A 21,594-nucleotide genomic window follows, 5' to 3' on the forward strand; every position below is an offset into this window, starting at 1 on the left:
CACCTATGTTCTAAGCTATGAGCCCAAGCAGTTTGTTTATTACTTAACCAATGAAATCAACAGATTGATATATGACACTCCCACATCAGAAAGAGAGTGGTGTGGAGGGTAATTTGAACTGTGAGGGCCTGGCTCAAGACGTTTCAGAGGAGAAGAATCTTAGTATGTGACCTAGAGACTGTTCTTAGGGTATTTTGGTGAAGAACATGACTGCATTTTGTCCTTGTGCAAAAAAAAAAAAATCTGCCTGAGGTTAAATTGAGAAATTATGGATTTCCAGCTTTAGCAGAGGATGCTTCCAAACAACCTAGCATTGATTATGTCACATGTCTATCATTGGCCATTCTTATGCAGATCTATAACGAAAAGGCAGCAAACTAGTGAAGGGAAAACAAAATATACAATTGGAGGAGAATAGAAAAGAAGCACTGAGAAGTATAAACAGGCCTTTTTTTTTAAAAAAAAAAAAAAGCCTGATGTTAATTGGAATAGAAGGAATCGTGACCTCCAAGCAATACCCCTGTTCAACTAAGCTTCCAACTTGTGAAAAGAAATTAAATAAAAGTGAAAAGGAATTAAAGAAAAATTTAGGGCCAGGTATGGTGGTACATACTTTTAACCCAAGCACTCAGAAGCAGAGGCTGCTAGATCTCTGAATTCAAGGCCAGCCTAGTCAACAGAGTGAGCTTCAGAACAGTCAAGCTTAGGCAGTAAAGGAAATTATAGAAAACAGAAAGCTAATAAAAATGCAATTGAACAAGGAGATGATGTTCTAACCCCAGCAAGCAGTAGAACTTGGCAGCTTTGGCCATACGGTTTTCACTTTCAAATTAAGCCTACAAGAAAGGGGCTCTGTAATCTCACTCTGCGACTATGGAAAGCTCCTGAGGCCAGGCATGTACGGAGGCCTAGAGAGACCATTATGTGAAACTGTGAAGGTGAAGTCTGGAAAGCCTTTGAGACCCCAAAGTGTTGGAGATGCCAGAGTCATAGGATTCCCTCTGAGGAAAGCTGAAAATTGAGTGTGGAACCAGCCCAAGAGAAAGAAGTGTGCTGCAGTTAACAAAACTGAAAGAAGTTGGAGATTTGAAGAACACTTTGACATCAGACATGGAGATACAGAGTTTTGAGTTTGCCCAGCTGGTTTTTGGTCTTGTTACAGTCCAGCATTTCTTCATTATCCTTCTTTTTCTTCCCCTTTGGAACAGTAATGCATATTCTTTGTCATTGTATGTTGGGGTGTATGTGGTCTGCTTTTTTATTTTGATTTTACACCAGCTTACAGTTAAGAAATTTCATGAGTCTCAAGAAGTGACATTGATCCTAGAACATTTAAACAGGGTTCAAACTGATAGACTGTGGGGACTTTTGAAGTTGTGCTGGATGTATTTCTGCGTTATGATATGGCTATAAGCCTGTGGGGGCCAGGGACTGGAATATGGCGGGTTGAAAGAAAACGGCTTCCATAGGCTCCTAAGGAGTGACACTTTTAGGAGGTATAGTCTTGTTGGAGGAGGTGTGGCCTTATTGGAAGAAGTGTGTCACTGGGAGTGGGCTTTGAGGTTTGAGAAGCTCAATCCAGGTCTGGGATCACTCTCTCTTCCTGCTGCCTGCCCATCTGGATGTAGATCTCTTCACTTCTTCTCCAGCACCATGTTTGCCTGCTTCCTGTCATGGTAACAATGGAATAGACTTCGGAACTGTTAAGCCAGCCCCAAGTAAATGCTTTCCTTTATAAGAGCTGCCATGATCATGGTAACTTTTCACAGCAATAGAAACCCTGAGTAAAACATCATCTTTCATTTTCTTGGCTAGATTCATTCTTTTGTTATGTGTTTTAAGCTTTATTGATAGAAATATTCCACAAACTTCTTTTGGTTTGTGTCCTTAGCTGGTTTTAGTATCAGAAGAATGTTGGCTTTCCGACTGAATTTGGAAATGTTCTTTCCCTTTCTCTTCTTTGGAAGTTTGAGGACTGGCGTTAGCTCTTCTTTAAATGTTCTAACAGAAGTCAGCCAAGGGTCCTGCTGGGGTCTTTTTTGCTGTTGTAGGAAGACAAGCCACAGAGGTGTTTACTACAGATTCATGAGATTCAGAGATTCCATAAGGAATATTTAAGAACATGCATCCAAACACACACACACACACACACACACACACACACACACACACACAGGCACACACACCCTAGGAAACCCAGGAGAATCTGATAAACTCTCAGACACATATGACCTATCAAAATTAAACCAAGAGGCGACAAACAACTTAAACAGAACCACGACAATGGAAGGGAAGCAGTTATGAAAGTGCTCCCAAATTTTTTAATTAAACTACTTTTTAATTAAGTTACTTTTAAACCTAAATTTCATCAGGTTACTTGTCTTCAAGAGTTTTCTCAGTCTCCTTTGCTCACTCAGAGTAAATTCAATGCCCAGTGGCATGGGTCCATTAAAGCCTGCATGTTCTCATCCTTCTCTTACTTCCTGATCCACTCCATGCTGACCTTTTGCTGGTTCCTCCATTATGCCGGGTAAATTCCTCTCCAGGCCTTTGCACTATATGTTTCTATAGCCTAAAAGTCTTTTCTGGTTTTAATGAAAATATCCTTATCTGTCCTGGCTGCCCTGTAGTAAACTGCACCCCAACAATTCTGTTCTCTTGAATCTCCCAGTCTTTTCTCTTCCTTCCTCTTATCACTTGGGAGAGCCTTTGGTATCACGTGGGATGCTCCTACGGAGCACAGAAGTTAATATTGTTATGCCTATTATTGTATTCCTTCCTGACACATAGGCATCAGTATTGAAACCTTCATTGCTATCTCCAAGTACTGAGAATGATGTGATGGGGATGCTAAATAAATATTTGTTTAAACAACTTAACAAATAACCCTACTCAAAGGGATGACAAACCTTTTTAAAATTATGTTAATCTTATTTTGATGAGTATTTGTTTTGAAAACCTACTTTCTGAATTCAAGTGTGATGGCTAATTTTGACTCCTGTATACTTGCTTGAAACTTTACCTTTCATCCTTTGGAGAAGATAATGTTAAGAAATACGTTGATGATGGATAAAGTGGATGACATAGCCCAAAACACTGAGAACAAAGAATCCTGACAAACATTGTTGTGAAGTCACAGGAGTTCTGGTAGTGAGTTCCTGCCATCTGGTGGAATACCAGCCCTGTAGGAACACTGAGTCTGTGGATGGCAGATGGGTGGAAGTGGCTTGGGATGGGTCCAATAGGGGATTGGCAGTGAGAGGGTAAAGATGGAAAAGTGATAGGAAATGGTTGTGCCAGAAAACCGACAGATGCCAACTCTTATACATACTACAGCAGACTGAGGAAATAGTCATGAGTATTTACTGCACAACTTAGGATGGGTGATATTCATTCTTTACTCATGTCTGAAATATGGTTCCATCACTAGGTTGCTCAGCTTTTAAGTCATGTGAAAACCAAACACTGAGAAGTTTTCTTAAGTCTCTCAACAAACCAGATGCTGAGATCATGCAACCAACTCCAAATATTCTCATTTGTTCCAAGGAGTCCAGGTTGATTTATTTTTATATTTTTCACTAAATAAATTGCGTGTGTGTATGTGTGTGTATGTATGTACACACATACAGATGGGCAGATGGGCAGTGGCAGTGGAAGCTTTTGCTAAGAAAATCCCATTCCAACAGCCGAGGGGCCAAGACTGCCTCCTAGGAAGCCAGTCATGCATGCACACACCATTTTGTAGTCAATTAGATCATCTGAGGCTGATTTGCTTTAATTGGAGTTTCCAAACATTTTCCCCCATCTGGCTTCCAATATCTGGAAAAATTAAATCATTTAATGGTGAGAGTAATGAGCGAGAGGAAATCAAACAATGCAACCACCCTGCTTCCTTAATAGTGACCCCCCCCCAATTTGGAAGAAGTAAAATGAAAGAGAAGTGTTTCACCGTAGTCCAACAAGGATGCTCAGGGGAATGGCAGGCAAGAGAGAGGGATATAGATTCCTTAGGGGAACAGAGGAAGCTAGCAACCAAAGGAAGAGTGAAGGGGAGAGTGAAGATGTGGTATGTTAGTAGGGTACCCCTGTTATTTCTAACAGAATAGCCTGAGAACATTTGATTGAGCCAAGACCCAAAGAGAGTGAAGCCCTAAGTGGTGAGTAGCAGAGACTCTGGGATTGGAACATCGTGGTGATTTTGAAGATTATCAAGGATGTTATTTAGCAGTAGAATCCTTCTCTTTACATGTTCAGTATTTCCAAACATGCTTATTATCTGCATCTCCAGCTGCCAAAACAGCACCTGGCGCATAGGAGACGCTACACAGTGCTACGCTTTGTCACCCAAGCCCCATTGCGGAACTGCAATACTATGTCTATGCATGGTTCCAGACACTTCGCTTGACTGGGAATGCAAGGGAATGAAGAAAAGACAAACACACAGAGACAGAAAGAAGGTCACATAGAACAATGGGCATCAGATCGACTGGGATCTTGAGCGGGGAAACTGCAGCCCCTCTCTATGTGTGTCGTGTATAGTTGAACAGAGAAGCAGGGGTATTACATGCAGCTGAACAATGAGGTGGAGTTGTTACATACAGAAAGGGTTTATGGGTAAAGAGATGGATCGAGGAGACAGGTTTAGCTAATCTTTGTATAACTAGCAGAGAGAGGAAAGCTAGGATGGCTATTTTCTCTCAGCACCCATATGTGGGCCAGACAAATGATTTGGTATCTCTCTCAGCTGTACCCTATGGGTAATGCTTTGCTGTTTTCCCATGGGTATAGCTATGATTCTTGATATGACCACTCCCATGTCAACGGCACACTCACTCACTCAGGGCAACCATTCCCCACAATGCAGGTTCTTGGAGTGCTGCCAAAAAGACAGTTCTCACATATCAGCTCCCAGTGGAGAGTATCTAGGAACAAGAAAAGTGCACAATACCACTCTTTGTTTTGTTTCCAAAGACTGGTCATGCAAAAGCACGAAAGCCAGGGTGCTACACCCGCAATGGGAGAAATCCGAAGGACCGCTTGAGCTCCAGAAGCCAGGGTGCTACACCTACAATGGGGAAATCCCAAGGACCTTCTGAGCTCCACAGCTCACAGTTGACATAACTGTTCATTGGGAAACTCCAGGGCTCAGCTTTTCCTTCTGGCTCATTTTCTTCTACTCCTTTCACAAACACTGATTTTCAGAGTACTAATTTTTATTCTTTGTCTCTGAGTCTGATCCCACAGTACCCAACTGACAATGTCAGGAGGAGGAGTACTGAGAAAATATGCTCAAGTAGGATTTGGGGTGATTACTCCACCTTTAAAATCAAGTTTGGAAGCCCAGGGGCCTTCCTGGGAACACATGAAAGGCTTTGCATTGTTCTCTATGAGAGGACACATAAGACACAGGAACAGACACAGATGTACTCCAAAAAGGAGATGAGGTCTGAAGGATAGGAAACTCCCAGTCAAGTCAGCAACAGAGTCAGAGATAGCCCCTGTGCTCACTGTTAGGGGTCCCACCAGAGGACTAAGCTACACAACTGTCACATCTTTGCTCTGATCTGTGGCCTCTGATTTTCATGGGGCAGGGTCTACCACCATGGTCCATTCAAAGCCACCAATGTGACATCACTGACGAGGACCACTCAGTAGCATGCTACTGTGTGACATTTCCTCCACACTGATGGGATCAATTGGAACAACTCCAGAAAAAAAAAAATAATATGAAGTAGGAAGTGGTTGAGCTTTTAGTATTAAGTTTGTCTTATTTTCAATTTATTGTAAATTCATATATTTTATTATGATAACAATTGTTTTTACTATCCAGTCACAGATTTTCTGAAACGTAACAACCAGCTTTAAAGAGCCAGAGCAAACTGGCTATAGAATTCTAATAAGCACATCCCAATCAGAGGACAGGGTTTGATGTCAAGTCGCAGAAGCTTGTTGGGAGGACTGGATCATAGCTCCTTTGGCAGAGTGCTTATCTAGTGTGACACGAGTCCTGGGTTGGATCCCCAGCACTGCATAAACTGGGCATGGTACCACGTGTCTGCAACCCAAGCTCTTAGTACGCAGAGGCAGGAGGGTCAGAAATTCAAGTTCCTCTTTAGCTACATAGGGAGTTCAAGGCCAACCTCAAATACATGAGTTTATCTTTAACATACACACACACACACACATGCACGCACGCACACACACACACCATGCCATAACCCAATCAACAACAACAACAAAACCATATTAGGATATAATGTAGGACTGTGATATTTCCTTGTATGATCAATATTGTCAATGGAAAACTAAGTTATAATGATGAGTATGTTATAAAAAAAATAACCATTTTTTATCAGCATTGGTTTGGAAATCAAGTGTTTAGACCTGCATATAATGTTGTCTTGACATATTAGCGTATACAAGCATCCAACCAATTCCCTTAAACAAATGTACACAACTCTGATCCTCCTTCTTCTGCATTTGCCAATAACGCTTTCTGAGGAACAGGAACCTCACAGCTGGCTAGGGATTATTTCACAACGCGACAAAGACCACAGCACAAAGTTTGTTCCAATTAACATTCTTACAATTTTAGACTGCCGGAGGGAGAACTAGGGTTGTTCTTTTTCTCTTTTTCTTTTCTTTAAAACACGGTCTCATCGTTTAAACCTCCTGCCTCAGCTTTGTCAGGCTGTCCCTAAATGCAGTGGGACAGAGCCAGGAAGTTTTGAAGATGACAGATGTTACACTGCCATTCCTTAGTGTCTCTATAGTAGCGTTGGCTTCTCTGGATGCATTTGTTCAGTTTGTTTGCTTGTTGAGTTTTTGTGTCTTCTGTCTTAACCGACAGACAAGAAAACAGGTTTCTTTTACATCTTTTTAATGTATGTATTTAGTTTTAAATTAGCATGAGCTATATTAGGTTTTATTAGGACATTTTCAAGCAAAATTTGTTTTTTGTTAGTTCTCTTCCTCCTTTTTGCTCTCCCTATCCGCTTTCATCCCTTAGTCCCCTCCACACTGGCCATAAACTTCTTTCTGCTTTTGTTTCTCATAAGACCTATTGCTTCCTCATCACCTCTTCCTCCTGCCTGGTTTTAGAGCCTGTATGCACGATTGCTTCATCTTAAAAACACATGCCTAAAACTCGCAAGCTTCTATCTGCACAGGAGAGGCACATGTGACTTTATCTACTACTTTGCAGTCCGTCCTGAGTCTGCCTTTATCCACTGCTCATCTTTTGTGCATGGCTCCCATATAGTAAGACTCTAATTATCTTTAACTGAATATATACGTGACCAGTTGTGCTTAATTTCTTTGGCATCCTATATCCTGGTATCACTGGGGAGAATCTCAGATCCTGTAGTGCAGAATTTTTGACTCTCTACACTGTCAATGCTGAGTTAGTGCCTTCCTCATTGTCATGGTTCATTTGAAAACATTATTTCTATGATTAGATTTGTTATAGATTTCACTAGGTCCAGATTTTCACTGAATATTACCTCTGCTAGTTCAGAGCATTTATAGACTTTCCTGATACTTAGCACTTATTTGTACTGTTACATTACAAACTTTATCTTACATAGTATCTGTATATTTATCTGGTATATAGTTTAGGTTCCATACTTTATAACTGAATGAGTGATACAAGTAACCATGATCTATGTGACTTAAGCTTCTAGGGGATGCTAATATTGTGTCCAAATAAATGCCTTTGACATCAGAGACCCAGGAAGCAACTAAATCTAATATAATCTCTAACAGAGAAATTGTAATTATTCTTATTATTACTGATGGGGAAACTGCTTGAGTTAAATAAACACTAATTACACCTTGGTTCACTAGGATGGAAAATAAATGTTTCTCAAGTGTGACAACTCAAAGAGCAGACCCTACTTGCCTAGCAGAAAACTAATGTTAACTAGTATCAACATAAAATGCTCCTATAAACCCCAGGGGAATACACATGTGTTCCACATCCACCTTTACTGTGTGTCTTAGTCATGGTTTCTGTTACTATGAAGAGCCATGACCATGGCAACTCTAATCAAAGAGAACATTTAGTTTGGGCTGGCTTATAGTTTCAAAATTTTAGTCAGTTATCAACAAGGACATGGTGGCATTCAGGCTGGCAAGGTGTTTCAGAAGGGGCTAAGAATTCTGCATCTTGATCTCTAGGGAGCAGAAGGAGACTGCGTACCATACTTAGCATAGCTTGAGCATATGAGACCTCAGAGCCCACTGCCACAGTGACATACTTCCTCCAACAAAGCCACACCTCCTAATAGTGCCATTCGTATGGTCCAAGCATTCAAACTTATTTAAACCACCACACTATGGCTTGCCTTCTTGGGCAGCACATTATTATAGAAGAGTTTAATATTATCCCCAAATGATGTGTATGCAATGGTCCTGATTTTCCTTTGTTTATGAACTTCTGTTAACATCAACAAACTCAGCTGCTGTCAAGTAATAGCTAATGCCACTGAGGATTTGGCAATAACAGAATGACCAGCATCTCTCTCTCTTCCCATCTCTTAATATATGGTAATAACCATTTAGTCTCCCCTATAGGCATATCTTCCGTCCATCTGGCAAAGCTCTCCTTTGTAGTCTACCAAGGGAAACTGCAACCTCGAATCCTTCCTCAATTTCAAATACATTTCAACAAAGACCTTTCTGGAGTGTGGTGGGCTAAACTATTGTACCCAACACTCAATTTGTTTCCTATATCCATACCTTTTGCCTTGTATGTCCGCATGCTCGTCCTTTGAACTCAGACTGTCCTTCCCTACTGCTTGACTCTGGCCTTGGCCATGTATTTTGATTTGGCTGATGAGATGCTAGCAGATGTAATGCAAAAGGTAGCTTGAACTGTGTGTGGGAGGTTAAATTCACCTCTGGCTGTGCCTTGGCCGTCACCCCAAGAAGAATGTGCGTTGAATAGCCTGGTGGGACGAAGGAAGATGAAAAAGCTGCCAGAAGTCCTGACCTGCAGACTTACACTGTAAAGTGAAACCAGGCCAACTGACTCATAGATCTGTGAGGAAAAAAAATACTTGTTTCAGTCACTAAGTTTTGGGGTTACTTTTTATGTATACATTGTTATTGTGAGCAAAGCTAATTGACACAAGATACAACTTTTTCCATAAACAGTAAAAGTTTTGCACCTATGCAAAGCAGTTTATTATATAGCTACTTAATGTTTCAATGTCTTTATTCCCAGAGTAACATTTTGGCTCTATTGTTGCATAATAAAAATGTATGTTAGAATATCGTTGTGCAGTAAGAGGAGTCTTCATAGAAAGGTGAATATTCCCTCTGTCTATGGACACAGAAAACCAGCAACCATATGCAAATGGCCATATTTCCATCACTGTAAAAGATTTTAAAGTACTGCTGGGCGCTTTACACAAAAATGTAGATTTGTCAAAACAAACAAACAAGCAAAAAAAAAAAACCCATATAACTTAATGACTGGTTTTGTTTCTGGAGAAGTGTTTCTTCACAAACACCTCTTTCCTTTATAAAAACAATCCCTTGGAATTACATTCTTAGTATACCGTCTACCCCTGTATTTTCTTAGGGTGGGCACGGCCTGCATCTTCTTCTTTTGTATGTCTCTAGTAGAAATTCCAGTACCTGGCTTGTTATGATCATTGTCTGTTTTGTAACTAAATGGAGATCCTGAATACAATTCACACTAATAGGAAAAAGCCAAAGAGCAAACTGACTTTAGGAAAGCCTCAGAGAGGGAATGTGAATGGTGATCCTGAATGACTGCACAGGCTCTGAGCTGTCAGAGGACACGTGAGGAGGACATATTTTAAGGGACAGAAGAAGATGTGGTGACCTATGAGCAATGGCAGGCAAGTCCTTCAGAACCCATTTGTCATCATGGTGCCAGGGTTGAACCTATTGCTGTGTGCATGTTAGACAGGTGCTTAGCCATAGAGCCACCATCACCAGCTCTCTTAGGGCTTCCATTGCTGTGAAGAGACACCATGACCACGGCAACTCTCACAGAAGAAAGCACTGAACTGAGGCTGGCTTACAGTTAGTTCATTATCCTCATGGCAGGAAGCATGGTGGCCTGCAAGCAGACATGCTGATGGAGAGGAAGATGAGAATTCTGCGTCTGGATCAGCAGGCTTTAGAAGTAAACTGTGTACCACACTGGCAATAGCTAGAGCATCTGAAACCTCAAAGATCTCCCCTCCCCCCCCCAGTGACACACTTCTTCCAATAAGGCCACAGCCAGTCCAACAAGGCTACACCTTCTAATAGTGCCACTCTCTATGGGCTATAGGGATAATTTTGTTCAACCACCTCACAAGCCCTCCTTTAAAGGCGATTCATTTTTACAAATACTGCTAAATATAAATGTAAAGAAGTTACAACAAACAGTATCAAAAGTGAAGTTGTCCGCGGCAAAGTCAAAGATCAATGAGTGGTAATAGTGTTTCTTCACAGCACTGAAAATCTTTAAGTGCAACGTAGCTTTGCAAATATATCAAATTAACAAAAAATCCTAGGTATTTCCCATTCATTGAAATTTTGAAAAGTTTGCTTTCAGTTATAGACTTCAATGCGATTGAGACTTGACTTAGTCTCCACCATCACTGTGACGGTTACTAGTCCTCACTTCTTAGACGTTTTCTGAAGTGCAGGGGAATCAGATGGGCAAAACATTCATTCCATCTGCTGGTTGTCATTCAGCCTGCCGCACTGACAGGCGTGTACACGACAGCTGCTGGTGTCAGTATGTTTAATTAGAAACTTCCTCGTGAGCAATAACTGTGTGAGTAATAGTTATTTGGGGGTATTATCTCACTCGAACTGTTGAAACTGGCACAGAATCTGTCATTTTGTTGTTGTTGTTCTTGAGGAAACTTGGGCTTCAAAAGATTAAATGATTAAAAGATTAAGTATCAAGTCGCACTGAGAATGGCAGCATCATGATTAAAGTTCAACTCTGCCCAACACCAGCATCATGCTAGTTTTGATGGGACTGACAGACACACCCAAGAAGACCACATGAAAACTCCATTTCATTCATGTTTTCTACTTCAGCCCAGAGCAAGACGATCATTGAAATGCAATGTGATGTGCTACATATTATATGAACCTGTGTGCAAATGTGTGTGCCTTACATTACACATGCCGAGTGATGTGTAGTGATAAAGTATGAGGAATATTGTTCTTGAGAGACGCCAACAGCACATTTTGCTTTTCCCAGAACTCACCTGACTCTTCTCCTTTCCTCAATGTGCTTGTTGCCAGGAAGAGTAAGCCAATGAAGACACCTAAGAGTCAAGCGCTTGAAGATGGAATGAGGCCATATTATACAAAGTTTAATGTGATACTAAAATTGAGTTAGTTTTAATCCAAGATGGATATTTGAAGCAAATTTGTTAATAGTAATCCTTAAAGAAGCCATGGAGAAAATACTTCTTAAAACACACTATAAAAAAAACACAGGGCTTGAAATTTTACTCATAAAATATCTAACAGAAAGAAAATAAGCAGAAAAATAAAAGAAAATAACACATGGAGCAAATACATAGAAAATGGTAGCTATAAATTCTACCTTTTAAGTCATTATGTTAAATGTAAATGGATTAAACCTTTCAGTTAAAAATCATAGATAAGCTCATGTTTGAGTAGCCATGTTAGTGAATCTTTATTGGTGTAGTTTCTGATATTACTAGTAGACACAATCTCACAAGGAATGCCCTGATCTTTGTCACTAACAGTCTTTCTAACCTCTCTTCTACCGTGTTTGCTGAGCCTTTAGGTTAAGCAGTTTTTTGTAGATGTATTTACTGGGATTGCGAGCCAGAGCTCTGCATTTTGCAAAGAGAAGTGTCCTTGATGAGGGGAGTTAAACAAGGATTACATCAATGAACATGCCAAAGTGGCTGGGATAAAATCCAGAAAGATTCAGAGAGCTACAAGCAACTTAGAAAAGCTGGGAGTAGAAAAGGAGGGTCTTCCTCGGAAAAAAAGCAATTGGTTGTCCAGTGCCAATGGTCAGCCTTGAAAACATACATAGAAGTAACATTATATGGATGGAACCAGTTATATTTAGGAATATCTATCTATCTACATATACATATATACATCAATAACAGTTAGTGAAAAAGAATTTGAATTTGAAGAAGAATGGGGAGGGGTTATGGAAGGATTTGAAGGAAGAAAAGGGAAGAGAGAATTTTTGATTATATTCTAATCTCAAAAATAAAATAAAATAATCACAGATTAGGCTAGACTTCTAAAGATTACCCAATTACATGCTGTCTACAAAAGCCATACTTTAAAAAGTGACAAATTGGCAAAATTTAGATAGATGTTATTGTTTGGATATAAATGTCTCCAACAAACTTATGTGCTAAATACTTGGGTCCTAGTTGGTGGTACTCTTCTGTGGGTCTCTGAAAACTTTGGCTCTGGGGCCCAGCTAAAAGGAACACATCACGAAGGATTTGAAGGCTATATACCTGGCTTTCTCTTTCTTTTCCACTCTCCTTGTTGACCATTTTGTGAATGGTCTCTTTTTCTCCCCACATTTCCTGCTACCATGACGTAGTCCTTCACCCTAGGGCCAGAATCATTATATCTAAAGAATAAGAACTAAAATCTCTGAAACAAGCCCCACAAATTCTCACTAATTTTTTTCCTCAGGTATTTACTCAGAGCAGTGCAAAAGTAACTAATACAGAATGAAATAAGTATATTATGCAAATAATAATGACGATAACCAGAGGAAAGTTGGGGAGGCTGTACTAACATCAGATAAAAACAAACTTGCAGGCAAAAATTATTAATAGAAACAAGGATTGTTTTGTAATGACAAAGGGATTAATCTACCCCTTTAATAATCTACCCTTGCGCATAAATCTGTACATACTTGATAATAGAATCCCAAACTCCATAAAGCAAACCCCTACAGAACTGAAGAAAACAGAAATCTCTGTGAGTTTGACGTCAGCCTTGTCTACAAAGTGAGTTCCAGGACAGCCAGAGCTACACAGAGAAACCCTGTCTTGAAAAACTATACATATACGTATATATGTGTATACACACACACATACACACACACACACACACACACACACACACACACTATACTAACACCTCTTCATGATAAAAGTCTTGGAGAGATCAGGTATACAATGAACACACCTAAATATAACAAAAGTAATACACAACAAGCCAACAGCCAACATCAAATTAAATGGAGAAAAACTCAAAGCAATTTCACTAAAATCAGAAACAGGAAAAGGCTGTCCACTGTCTCTATATCTGTTCAATATAGTACTTAAAGTTCCAGCTAGAACAATAAGACAACACAAGGAGATCAAGGGGATACAAATTGGAAAAGAAGAAGTCAAAGTAATCTATTTGCAGATGATATAATAGTATACATAAGCTACCCCCCAAATTCTACTAGATTCTACCAGAATGACAAACATGGCATGAACTCACTCATAACTGGAAATTAACTGTAAAGCAAAGGATAACTGTGCTACTGTTCACAGCCCCAGAGAGGCTAGGTAACAAGAAGGGCCCAAAGGGGTGCTCATGAATCTCCCTGGGAAAGGGAGGTAGAAGCAATCTCCTGGACAAACGGGGGTGGGTGTGATGTGGGAGGGTCTTCTGTTTTGTGTTGATTTCATTGGTTAATAAAGAAACTGCCTTGGCCATTTGATAGGCCAGCCCTTAGGTGGGTGGAGTAGACAGAACAGAATGCTGGGAGGAAGAGGGAAGTTAGGCAGACGCCATGCCTCTCCTCTCTGGTCAGACGCGATGGAGCCAGCCACCAGGTCAGACATGCTGAATCTTTCCTGGTAAGCCACCACCTCGTGGTGCTACATAGATTATTAGAAATGGGTTAATCAAGATGTGAGAGTTAGCCAATCTCTTAGTTAGGCTAAGAGATAATGGGCCAGGCAGCGTTTAAAAGAACACAATCTCCGTGTAATTATTTTGGGTAAAGCTAGCCACTGCCCAGGAGCTGGGCAGCGAGAAGTGGCCCGCAGCTCTCACCACATGGGTGGGGATGGGAACTTGAGGGGTTGGGTAGAGGGAGCGGATGGAGGGGAGAGTACTTAAAGAGATGACTGGAAAGGGGGCATTTCAGGGTCAGATAGAAACCTGATGCAAGGGAACCCCCATGAATCTACACGGATGTCCTCAGCTAAAAAGCCTAGCAATAGTGGGTACATAGCCTGAATGGGCATCTGTGATCAGATTGGTGACTACCCCAATGTCTTTAGACAGCCTTCATCCAGTAACTGATGGAAGCAGATGCAAACCCACAGCCCAACATTAGTCCCGTCCCCCTCCACAGAATCCTGATAAAGAGAGAGGGAGGATTGTAGGAGACATCATAAGAAAACCCAGAGAAACAACTTACTTGCCTCATAGGAACTCACTGAGTCTGAGCCAACAATCGGGGAGCCTGCATGGTACCAACCTACATGTATTTGAGAGTTGTGTAACTTAGTTTATTTGTAGAACTCCTAACAATGGGTGCAGGGGCTGTCCCTAAGGTTTTGCCTGGCTCTCGGGAACTTCTCATACTGGTCTGCCTCGCCCAGTCTTAATACAAGGTGAGGTGCCTAGTCTTACTGCAGCTTGATATGCCATACTTTATTAATACCCATGGGAGGTCCGCCCCTTTCTTAACAGAGGAGGAGTGAATGGGGTGGGCAGAGCATGGGAGGAAAGAAGGGAGGGGAAACTACAATTGAGATGTAAAATAAATTACAAAAATATCTAAAACCTAGAATTGTCCTTCCAATCTATGTAATTTGGAAATACGGTTGAAGTATAAGACATTGTCTCATGCAGCCCCAAATGAAAGCAAAGACGACTTTGATCTCTTTTTAAAAAGTACTTTTATTCATTCTTTAGGATTATCATATTTATTACCCCTCTCCTAACTTCTCCCATAACTGTGATCTCCAACCTTTCCGCACTTCCCACTCAAGTTTACGTCTACCTCACTGAATGTGCTGTCCTCCATAGCTTCTCCACTGCTGGTGGGATTTTGCCAGTGTTGGTCTCACTCCCAAGCCAGTGGGACCTATGCTGGCAAAAGGCTGAACTATCAGGAGTCAGGGTGTTAGAAAACTGACTCTTCCCCTCCTAGCAACTATTAACCGCCAATAGTTCCTCAGCTAGTGGTGGGATCTCGTGTCCACCTTCCCTCTCTCTGTGCTGGTGTTTTGTCTGGCTTGAGTTCCATCAGGTCCCTGCATGCTGTCAGGGTCACATGTGTTCATTTGTGCAGTCTCTCTCGTGCATGTCGGTAACATTGTTTCCTTGCTGTGATTCACCGTTCGACTCTTACAATCTTTCTCCCCCCTCTTTCTGGAAAATCTCTGAGCCTTGGGGTGAGGGCCATGACACGTGTGTCCCGTATAGGGCTCTGTCACACTTTATTTTCAGCACTCTGAGCAGCTGGGGATCTCTGTGTTGATTTGTCAGCTTCTACAAGAAGCTCCTTTGACAGGGCTTGGAGACTCTCTGGCCTGCAGAGATAGCAGCGCCACTGGGAGTCCTTCTGATACTACATGACTTTGCTCTTTCTTCACATATTTTTATTAAAAAAATGACTTTTCATTTTACATATAAACCCCAGTTCCCCCTCCCTCTTTTCCTGCCTCCACTTTCCCCCTCCCATACCCCATCCACTCCTCAGAGGGGGTAAGGCCTTCCTTGGGGAGTCAATAAGGCCTGGCACAGGAACTTAAGGCAGGATCAAGTGTTAGGATCCCCCACCCCTGTATTAAGGCTGAACAAGGTATCCCACTATAGGGAATGGGCTCCAAAGGACCAGTTCATGAACCTTGGATAGGTCCTGGTGACATTGCCAGGGCCCTCTCCCAACATATCAAGCCCCATGACTGTCATCCACATTCAGGGGGTCCAGTTCAGTCCCATGCAGGTTCCTCACGTGTCGGTCCATAGTCTGTGAGCTTCCACTAGCTTGGTTTGGCTGTCTCTGTGGTTTTCCCATCATGCTCTTGACGCCCCTTGTTCATATAATCCCTTCTCCCTCTCTTCAAGTAAACTCCAGGAGCTCAGCCCAGTGCTTGGCTGTGGAGCACTGCATCTGCTTCCATCAGTTACTGGATGTAGGTTCTGTGATGACAATTAGGGCAGTCACTAATCTGATTACAGGGGAAGGCCACCCTCTCCACTGTTGCTAGGAGTCTTAGCTGGGGTCATCCTTGTGGATTCCTGAACATTGTCCTCCTCAGTCCTTCCCCCAGCTGGGCCACCTCCATCCCTATTGTTCCCATCCCCCATCCCCTCCTTTCTATCCTCCTCCCAGTTTACCCAGGAGATCGAAACTGTTTTCCCTCCTGGGGCCCTCCATGTGTGTCCCTCCTAGGGTCCCCCTTTTATACCTAGCTTCTCTGGGGTTGTGGATTAGCTTGCTATCCTTTGCTTTGCATCTCTGATCCACTCATGAGGGAGTACACACGGTGTTCATTTCTCTGGGTCTGGGTTACCTCACTCAGGATAGTTTTTTCCAGTTCTATCCATTTGCCTGCAAATGTCTTTGACTTTGCTCTTGATCTACCACGTGCTGGTCTGCAGATATGCACCATGCCCCTGCCCTTCTTTCCAATATTCAAGCTCCCATGTATGAAACTATACAGAAGATAGGAAAAGAATATATTTTTGTACACTTTAAACTCATTATTTAACTGTTTATTTCCTTGTTTTGTTAACATTTTTGTGATTTTTAAATGACTGCATCATTATGCCTCCTGCATATGAAGACTGATCTATGAAGCCTTTTCCTTCTTCCTGGACATTAAGGATGCCTCTGCTGCTTTTCTGAGAATGGATTTCTAGATGTGAGATGACTAGGTTGGTGGCTAAACTGCTGGCCCTGCTTTCTCCTGTTGGGGTGACTTGCTGTTCACAAAGGTTGTGCCAATTTCCACTAATACCAGTGGGGACTTTGGAATCCCTGTAGAGAAGATATTATCCGAACTCAAACTGAGTCATACAATTTGATGAATATTAATACATGGAGACAAGAAAAATCATTCATATTTAGAATATTTAATATATATATATATAAATATGCAAGTATATGTATAGAGGTACAACACACCAATATACAAATGTAATATATTATTTTATTTATTGCTGTCACAAAACATCTAGCAGCAACAGGAAGGAAGGAAGGTTTTACTTCAGTCCTTGGTTTCAGAGACTTTGGTTTAAAGTAATTGGCTCCAGTGCTTCTGGATTGTGGTGAGACAGAACATCATGGTAGCGGGAACAGGTGAAAGAGGGAATCGTTTACATCATGGTAGTCAACAAGGAAAAGGGCCGAGGCAGCAGACAGAACCTTCTGGGGAGGAAAATTCTGAGGACAGTTTCAGCCTATTGAGAAGCTGTCACATGCCTCAAGTGCTGAGGTCAGCATAGCCACCAGACTGGTCCTGCCCTGGAGTCCCTCCTGGGGGCTTCTCCAGGACAAGGTCAAATACAGCTACGGCAGCACTCTCCAGGGTCTGTTCCCTCCTTTATGGATCTTGTACAATCCCAAAATGCTCACAGAAAAGACCGGGCCAGTTTTTTTTCCCTCAAATTCCTCTTCAGTATATTTCCAGAAGCCATTTGCAATTAACCACTTCATTACCAAGAAATACATAAACCACATTAGTACCAAATAATAATGGAAAGGGAGGGGAAAAGAGGAAGAGAGAGATGAAGAGGGATAGCGGAATAAGGATGGAGAAGGGGAGGGAGATGGACAGGTAGATAGAGAGGAACAGAATGAGGAGGCAGAGGTTCCTGCAAGTCTTCAGAGGTGCCTTCTGAGAAGGACTTGGAAGCTGTTTGTTCACTCAAAACCCAAACCCTACAGTCCTAACAGCTGTTTTTTAAATTGCAGTGGTAATTCACTCTCCAAAATGGCTGCTATTAGGTTGTATAATAGGCAGCATACATAGGTTTATACCAAAATCTCTTCCTGTGCGGAGGCCCCATGCCTAGTCTGTTTTCTAACTGTCCCCTTAGTCCCCCAAATGCCAATAGAGGCTAGTGGGAGTGATTCTGACCTCCAAAGGGCACACAAAGGATCAAGGCCCTTCCCAGGGTTCCTTCCAGAACTAGCTGGAAAGTTTCTCTTGCTTGTAGAGGTCATTCTATTTGTAACAGCTGAAGTTAGCTTGCCAGTGACCACTTTTTTTAGCTTTAGGAAGGAGGCAGCTGTATGGAATGAAAAAGAATGAGGCCAAAACCCAGGGGAAGCAGAATCATTGGAGAGACCATCCTGCTGCACACAGCATGGGAACCCTCAGGATCTTGCGACTCTTGGGCCAGATCCACCTATGGGCTCCAGCCACATGAGGCGCAACATTTTTTTTTTTTTTTTAGCAGAATTGAGTTTCTGCAGGTTCTATCACCTTTAAGTGAGGCTTCTTGGTAAGCTGCTCATCTTTGTATATGCCAAACACATCTATCCTCTTTCTCCTTTACGAATTCGGATCGTTCTGTGCACACTGCTCTGTGGCTTACTCTTTGTTGAATGTCATCGACACTTTCCCAGGTAGTGCTTGTGAAGCAACCTCTTTCTGTGTCAGCAAGAGCAGATCATGCTGGACGAGAAAGCACCATTCCTCTACCTATTTTTAAAGTGCCAATTGGTTGAACGGACAATCTGTTGGGTTACAGCACAGTTTGAAGTATACACCTTGTAAAAATATCTTTAGGCATTTGGGAGCATTTTTAGAAGATAAACATATGGCAACACCATGTCTGGGTCAACAGTTTCATGGAACTTTCACAGACATTTTATAGAAACAGCCAAATTGCCTTCCAGGGTCAGTGTCAAGTTCACAGCCGCTGTCTGTTAGAAAAGGCTCCTTCCGCATCCTAACCAACGTGGGGCATTGTGACCTTCTAGTTTTTGTAATGTGAGAGGCAAACTTATACCTCATTGTTCTAAGATGGGAATATATATACATATATATATATGTACCTATATGCACATATAGATTGATATTTAGAGACTGAGTTGTGTTTCTTTCCTTCTGTTTATATGTTTCTTCTTCTGGGACATGCTTGTATATACATTTTGCTTGGTTTTCTCTAATGAGTTGTTCATGTTTCTCCAGGTTGTGTAATAACTTCTTGTAGATTAAGTGTATAAGTGTACTGTTTGCCATTACCTATTGTTCCGCCCACCCTGACTTTTGTCATTTAAACAATTGTGCAGGTGCCAAGTAGCTCCAGATGGAGGGTAATGGCGCCCAGGTGGCGGGCTCTGTAGAAAGTCAGTGGGTGGCAAGGAGGAGGAGAGCATGGAAGGAGCTCACAAAAAAATCAAAGAGGCATTTGAAGTGCTGGCCATGAGTCAGGTGACACGGTGGACCTGAGGGAGCTGGCAGCAGTGGAAGGACCCCAGCATGTGGGTGCATAAAGCAGAACCACGTGCTCTGACCACAGACGCAGAAGAACCTGCTACAGATGTTGGACTGGAAATTTTTGTTCTCCCAGTGGTGACTGGAGCAGTACTGGGAAGAAAAGCTGTAAATGCACAAGATGCCCTTTGAGACTGGGAAGCTGGAGATCGGGGTTCACAGGTGTGCCAGCATGGAACAACTGGTAAGATATATTACTGAGAGGTGAGAATTCCCGCGAGAAGAAGCGGAAGATGTGTCTGCTCCATCCAGTCCAGTTCCCTACAAGAACTGCAGAACAACAGAGAGGGCTGGAAAGTGTCTGCAGACAGCTCCTAATCAAGAGGACTTTAAAGCATCAACGTCCTGCTGCTGTTTTATCTTGTATTTTCTGTATCTACAAGCCCTGTTGTTTGTGTACTACAAGATATTTTGTTTACAAGTGATGATGACAATACTTTAAAACAAAGATATTTAGTTTGCATAGTCATATGGAACAACAAACTGCTAATTAGTTAAAAACTATTCTTAACATATTTAAAAAATTCTTATAATATCTTGTTTGCCATGTTGAAAATTCAATCTTCACATATATGTACCATATATTTCACAAATATGAGTGTTTTCCTCTTCTTTCGTTTCAGTTACTATCAAGTTATGCACGTCATTATTGCACTGGTGGAGTGATGGTGCCATGCTGATCTTTGATGGAGTTTATAGGTGTCATGGAGGAGTAGAAAGGTACCGTTCTGGTACCATGAAAACTAGTCCTTAAGGAGGGAGCATTCAGGTCAGTCTAGCTGAGGAGCCTCTCGGCCCTGTTTCTGAGGTACATAGTTTCTTAAGCAATAGGGACTTCAGACTCTGGAAAGGCCGCCAAGGGCAACAGTAGCAGGCTGTCTTGAGCTCTGGCCAACAATTCAAAAGATGGCTTCTCATTCTGGTATTGGGGCTTTAGTTAGAAAGTCGTTTGTTCATGGAGGGAGTGCCATCAGCCCAGATGAGAAAAAAATCATTAAAACTACATATTGTATTTATAGGCAGAATTAGATACATCATAGGGTTTTTGGTCAATAGTTAACACTTGATTCTTTGTGGCTTTTTCATCAGCTACCAATATTGCTATTTTATCTACCCCCTCTTTCTTCTGTTTCTACCCCGTCCTCTTCTCTGAAAAGCCCCTCTTTTCTCTTTGCCCTTGTCATGCCAACTGTATACAGCTATTCCCCTTTACCCCTCCCACTCCCTAGGGATCCCTCTTTTCCCATCTGTCTGATCACATCACTTGTACCTTGCTGTTACTATTACCCCTCTATGGTTTCCCAATCTCGTATCCTGGCAAATGGTCCTGTTTTACTTACCAGTTTCTGTAGTTACTACATGCTATGTATTCACATCTAAAGATCTGGAGCTCGAAGCCTCCAATAAAGGAGACCATGTGACATTTGTCTTTTCTGGGCCTGGGTTACCTCACTTAATGTATCTTTTGTCATCCCATCCATTGACCTGAAAGGATCCAAACTTCATTTCTCTTTACTGCTGAATGGTACTCTGTAGTGAATGTGTAACACGTTTTCATTATCCATCGTCAGCTGTAGGGCATTCGAACTATTTCCATTTTTTAGATGTTTTGAATAGAGCAGGAATGAACATGGCTGAGCAAGTGTCTATGGAGTATAATTCAGGGTTCTTTGGCATATCCGGAGGTGTGATGTAAGTGGGCCATATGGTAGATTTATTTTAAGTTCTTTGAGGATTCTCCACATTAATTTCCGTAGTGGCAGCAACAGTTCACAATCCCACCAGCCATGAAGGAGTGTTCCCTTCCCCCGCATACCCTCAGCGTTTTCACTTCTCCCATGGATCACGGCCATTCTGACTTGGGTAAGATGAAATCTCAGTCATTTTATTTTGCATTTCCCTAGTTGCTAGGGTTGATGAACGCTTTTTCAGGTATTCTTAGCCTCTTAGTCGCTCTTCCTCCTCCTCCTCCTCCTCCTCCTCCTTCTCCTCCTCTTTCCCCTCTTCTTCTTCTTCCTCTTCTCCAAACTCCCTATTCTGATCCCAGGCCCATTATTTGAATGGGTCGTTTTTTCATCTTTTTTTTCAGTTTTTTTGTATATTTAAATATTAAACCTCTGCCAGGTGTACAGGT

This window comes from Microtus ochrogaster, chromosome 26 (genome assembly GCF_000317375.1).
Source record: "Microtus ochrogaster isolate Prairie Vole_2 chromosome 26, MicOch1.0, whole genome shotgun sequence".
In the NCBI taxonomy this organism is placed as follows: Eukaryota; Metazoa; Chordata; class Mammalia; order Rodentia; family Cricetidae; genus Microtus; species Microtus ochrogaster.